Consider the following 6,075-nt stretch of genomic DNA (forward strand, 5'->3'; position numbering starts at 1 on the left):
AACAAATATTGGACATTTTCATTTATTTAAAATTTTTTTTTTTTTTTAGAAAAAGACCTTGGAGGCATTTTCATCAATTGCAAGTGAACGCCAAAACACAGAGGCCCCGCCAAACTCCAGTGAACCTTCTGCAGTGTCAGCAGAAATCTATGGAGGGAGTACAAGAGAAAGCAACCACAAGGTGGGGGGGGGTTGGGGTGTGTTAGACAACACTACATTACGCGATGCGAGCCCCCCCGAGACTTAATAAAATATTTCATTATCTAGCATGTACAACAGCACGTTCTAGAATATCTAGCTGAGGTGCACAGCCCACTCATCCGTCCGAAAATTGGTGGGACAACCCTCAGTGTGAAGACCTTCACTGAAGGAGGTTAGGAAACTCCCTAGGAATAACAACAAATCTCCTTTGCGCCAAAAAACCTGTGGTCACCTACAGTACATGTGGCTAACGTAATGCAGGAAGATGGTTTGTAAATCATGACCTGATGGACTAGGTCATGAACAGCACTGTATGTAATGTTGGATTTCTTGCAACTTGTTAATAAATAAAACATTTACTAAATGGCTATATCATCCTCTGTGAGAGAAACGTGAAGGTAGCAAAATAGTACTATGGCAGCTTGGAAAGCTGTATTGTGGCCTCATTGTAAGCGATACCACCATAGCAACACCCAGGGGCTCATGGGTGCAAACCGTATTGTAGTAGCCAGCAGATTAGCTTGAGGATAGGCTGGAGCATATGGTTGACTTGAAACAAAATGTCACACAGGTACATCGGGAGCTGCATTTGTTGAACCCCAGGAACGTTTGGGTTACATTTTACAAACACAGAAAGGTTCAGAATGAGGTGGAGAGTCCCAAGGTAGGTACTGCAAACATACAAGCTTTTCAGAAACCAAAGAGAAGAGAAAAGATTCACAGAAGGCAGCAGGGCACAGTCCAGTGGAGAAACACTGGAAGACTGAACGCCTCTGCAGAAACAACGCAAGCATAACACGAATGGCCAGTTTAAGAAACTGTTACTTTATGAGGCGTTTCCTCAGGTCCTAACAGTGGGAAGGGGATTTGTCTCAAAATACATCTGAAAACATCCATTTGAGCATTTCCTAAACCTACTCGCTCCTGGAGTCTACCCCAGCAAGCCCAGGCTGCTAGGCAGGATCAATCTCTGTTAAAATAAATATGGCAGTTTTCAGGCTTTACTCTCAATCTGCATGGGCATCTCAATCTTTCACTCTCACCTCCTCATTACAATATTACCGATATTGTTGCAGATTAGCAACAATTACGTTATGTGCAGTGTAACACAATAACCTGCCTTACTTATGTTTTCATCCTTCTCCTACTTTGAATATTATTGATAACAGTAATCATAAGCTCGGTTGTACAGCCTTAGCATTAGTGTCAGAAAACAACAAATCATTATCTGGAGTCCCAATTGATACCTTAGGGGGTTGTGAACTCTTGCTGCAGGCTGGCAGTAGGTGTAGGACGCTTCATAAAATCTTCCATTTGTTATCTTTGTGTGACTCTAAGTGCAATTCCTAGACATAAATACAGGCCCTGTTCTAGGATTTGCACAGGTACAGCGATGGCCACAAGACCTCCAACATGCTGCTCCTGTCACAATACTTGTGCTCCATTTATGCCCTTTAAACTGAACTTATTTTTCACAAATGCTAAGTAAAAATACTACATGTTTATTTTCAAAATTCTCAGATACTGCCATTTATTAAAAAGGGGTTCAAAGAAAGGCAATTCAGCGTTTCTAACATCACAAAATTAATCCTTTGTTTTCCAGGGGAATGAACACGGAAATCTGGTGCAGGAAACCAACCTTGAAGGGCAAATGGCAGCTCAAGGGTGGGAGGGGGCTGGAGGACTAGGATCATTTATAGAAGAATTATACAAAAATCATGAATCCATTACACTGTGAAGCCATTCCTGTCAGCCAACTGTGCCTAAAGCGAAGAACACATTAACATAACACAAAGCTCAACCTGACCTAAATTATGACCTTGACCCCCAGAAGCCCCTACAGCTTTAACACCGGCACGCCAACTGCAAGCTTAATGTACTTACAGCCATTTCTGCCACACGCTCTGCCGCTCCCCACCAAAACATTGCTGTGCTACCGGCACACACATCAAAGGAATCTTCAGACAGGCCTGTTTTTGAGACATAGCTGAGGATCGCGCTGTCCCCCCTATGAAGGCTTTAATTACAACGGCATGATAAAAATGAAAATTAATTCAGTATTACCACTAATCTCGTAAACAAACGCTGTTCATGTAGAAAACGATTTAGGCAGGCCAGCCAGTGTTGTGCCCGCAAATGCCCACTATGTGAGCACTAGGACCCTGTATGCTGAACCTGAGGAGATTTCTAAATATCCTCCATGGCTTTAAGGATTGCAGTCATTAAAGTACTGAAGCAGGCACAGCTATGTTGTCTTGCCAATAGATTACTTCACATGTAAAGCTGCAGCTGGTCTCCAAGGCCTTTTCTATTGAGATGCTGCCCCCATAAAGTAAAACCCAAAACACTCACTCGAGCTGCCTTCACTGAAGGGGCGTAAACGGTCCATTTCTTCAGCATGAGAGACACTAGCATTTAAACTGGATTTGGGGACCAGCATTTTCTCCATTCCCAGCAGCTTTTGCTCATTTCTGCATGCTAGCTTTGAGACTAGCCAAAGCTGTAACATAATAAAAAATAATAAAAACCTTGGGATAGTATTCAAAAAACATAAGGCAATTATATTTTACAGCTTCTGTGTATATTTCTGTCACGTGTTCACTGCACGTCTGGGCTGCAGAAGGCGATGGTTATCAGCCACCACCTAATTCCATGGGCTCAATTGAAATCCGCTTTCCCTGCCTCCATCAAGGAGTGACAGCTTTGTTCCTGGAGAGCTCAATTTAAACTTTTTACCGAATGGTCCATTATGCTTAAATCCTCACATCACACTGATGCGTAGCTTTAAAGATGACGGGTGAAACATGTACACCTTATTCCCTTAAAAAAGGCAGATTAATACAATAAAGCAAAAACTGAGCTCATTGCTGTCAAATAAATGGTTAAACAGTACTAAAACATAAAAGAACATACATAAGTTGAAAAGAATGACACCTATACAGTACTATACATTAAAACACAGAGGCTGACTGATTAGCACTGCTCCTTACCCACACCAGTGCCCAGAGTATGAATTCCACGCCTGGCCTTTGTCTTGTGCAAATGTTTCCCCCACAATTCCCAAAGGCACGTGTGCTAAATGGAATAATAGCTCTAAACAGGCCTCAGCCTGCCTGACAGAGAGTTTCGTCTATATAGTATGTGGGCCCTGTGGTGTACTGGTGCCCCGTCTAGGGAGGTTGATTCTTTGTGCAGCTAGGACAGGCGCTGGGCCTCTGTGATGCTAAGCTGAATTAGGTCAAGGCTGAAAATTAAAGAATGTAACTTGATCACTGTACAATATACTCCATTTCAGGGCGATAGGGAGCTGGCCCCTAGTGTGGAGCAACTGGTCAATCAGCACATGCACGCACTGCAAGCCAATTTACAGTCACCGATCTACCAAACCCACACTTCTTGCTTCAAATTAATTTAAACAGAATATAAAGCCACCCAACTCTTCGTTTTGAAGCTCATGATGAATTTTTGCACAGTGAATACAAAAAGCAGCAATGTGTAGCATTGAGGACTTGAAAAGCTTTACTTTTTTCAAACTACTCTCCAAAAATGAATGGGAACTTAAGTTTTAGGCCTGCCAGGAGCATTTTCTTTTTGAAGGCTCTGCGTATTACAGGATCTAACGCAAACATATATACAGATTTCAAAATACAGGACAACTTAACATACTATTCAGAAAGTGACTTAATCCAATTCAGGGTTCTGGTAACCATGAACAGGGTGCCAATTCACTTTAATGCATTATATTCATGCACACACTCAAACTTTGTCCAGTGTGAAATTGATCATTAAACTAAACAGCATGTCATTGTGTGTGGAAAATGAACAATGTCTGGGGGTGTGATGCCAACAAATTAGGCATTAGCACTTATCAGTGAACTACCATGCTGCCCTCTTCAAAATACAAGCTGTAGGTGTTGGATGGGAACACAAGACAATATAGAACTCATGAGTCACCTACAGTCCATTACTAAAAGAACCGAATTAGCAGATTTGGGTAGCATGAAGAAAATGGGATTGGTAAAAGCAGAAGGAACTGTGGTCTAGTGGGGGATTCATTAGAGTGCAGTCTATAAGGGACCTGGTTAAATCTCACCAATGAAAATACAATGTCCTTTGAATTTGTATGCTGCAATGAAAGCCTCACCTAAAGCACAATAAACAAATGAAGCAAAACACCACATTATGAAAAGTACTGACATTGCAAGTATGTATCAAGATTTGAACATAGCTAAATGACAACACATTAAAATTAAACCTATGAAAAAGTATTGCACACATAATATCTAATGCATAAAAAATAGAGATCAGGAAATTAGTAATTAACACAAAGGCCATACTCGCACCTATAGTTTAGCTCATTTTCATTTGGTTCCCTCAATTTCAGACCCTGTCCATTCCTCTCCATCATTGAAAACAATTCAGCTGTCCCAGCAACAACCCACATCTGGTCAAGTTGTTTTATACTTTAACCCACACATGAAATGGTGAGCCATACTCCGAACACCTTCTAGTTAAGGTGCATGAAACAGAGCCGAGTCTCGCTTCAAACTGGCAGCACAACCACCATTTAAAAGAGACAGTACCATATTTTTATTGCTGTTAATAAAGACATTATGGCATGACAAGCTGAATTAATACAACAGATGGACTGGTTCCTACTTTTGTTTGGCAATGAGCAAAGGGGAAAAAAAGATTTAGGGGAATATATAGAAAAAAAATTATACAATAAATTGAAAAATAGATTTTATACAACAAATGGATAACAATTTTAAAACAGTGGCAACTGAACAATACTTTGTACTGCTTTGCAATTTCCTTGACTTCTGATAATGATGACTGGAAAGACGGCAGCTACCAGCATAAATGAACACAACTGCGGCGCTTCAAAGGCAAATATTCCACCATGGTTAACAGCAGCCTGAGTCAGGATAACAATGCCGATAAGCAGGTCTCTTTTCCTCACACCACCTCACAGTCCAAAGACCACAGCAGCCAACGTGAACACTTGCTCAGAAGAGGGACATCCAATTAAAGCACATCATGTTGGTACTATGGTAAACTTCAAGCGGTGGCCGACTGAGCAGACTATACATTATATATATATATTATATAATAATATATTAGATATGGATTTTTTTTTTAATTTTCAAAAGAGCTTGTGCTTTTGCAATATCCTATACAAGATTATACAAAAAAAAAAAAAAACCTTTAGGTAAGTACACTGAGAAAACGGCCCTGGTTCTAATTTTCATGCCTTTATCATTTAATCATTCCAGAACAGTATATTGCTGCACACAATATTGAAGGGGTGTGTGGAAGTTTTTTTTTTTTTTTTTTTTTTTCAGCTTTCAGAATCCTAAAGATTACAAAAACAAGACAAACATTCACTATCCATTGGAATCAAAGATACTCTTGAAAACACTCAGCCATGCCTCAGGTTCTCTCAAGTAGAAAATGGGGCAGTAGCAATTCCCTTGGCAAGACAGATACTTTTAGAGCTGAAAGATGCCACTTTTAAACTTTAAAGAGCTGTGGTCCAACCCATACTCTGGTGTGAGTTCACAATGTGTGTAACACTACTGACCTGTACAAGATAAAAATGCCTTCTGTGCAAACAATACAGAACTTCGGCACAGTGCTTTAACTTCAATTTTAGATTTGTTCTGGTCCCAAAAAGACCAAAGAACCTGATTTTGAGAAGAAATACATTTGTGGTGGTCATTTCTTAGAAGGTATATTGACTGCGAAGATCCCCGAGATGAATCGCTCTGCTTATACTTGTCTAGCATAAATCGATGAAGAAGACCTCACTCAGGCAAAACAAAGTAGTGATAGGTGGGAGCAGTACTTCCTGGTAGAAACTGAAATTAACGA

This window comes from Erpetoichthys calabaricus, chromosome 2 (genome assembly GCF_900747795.2).
Source record: "Erpetoichthys calabaricus chromosome 2, fErpCal1.3, whole genome shotgun sequence".
Taxonomy (NCBI): Eukaryota; Metazoa; Chordata; class Cladistia; order Polypteriformes; family Polypteridae; genus Erpetoichthys; species Erpetoichthys calabaricus.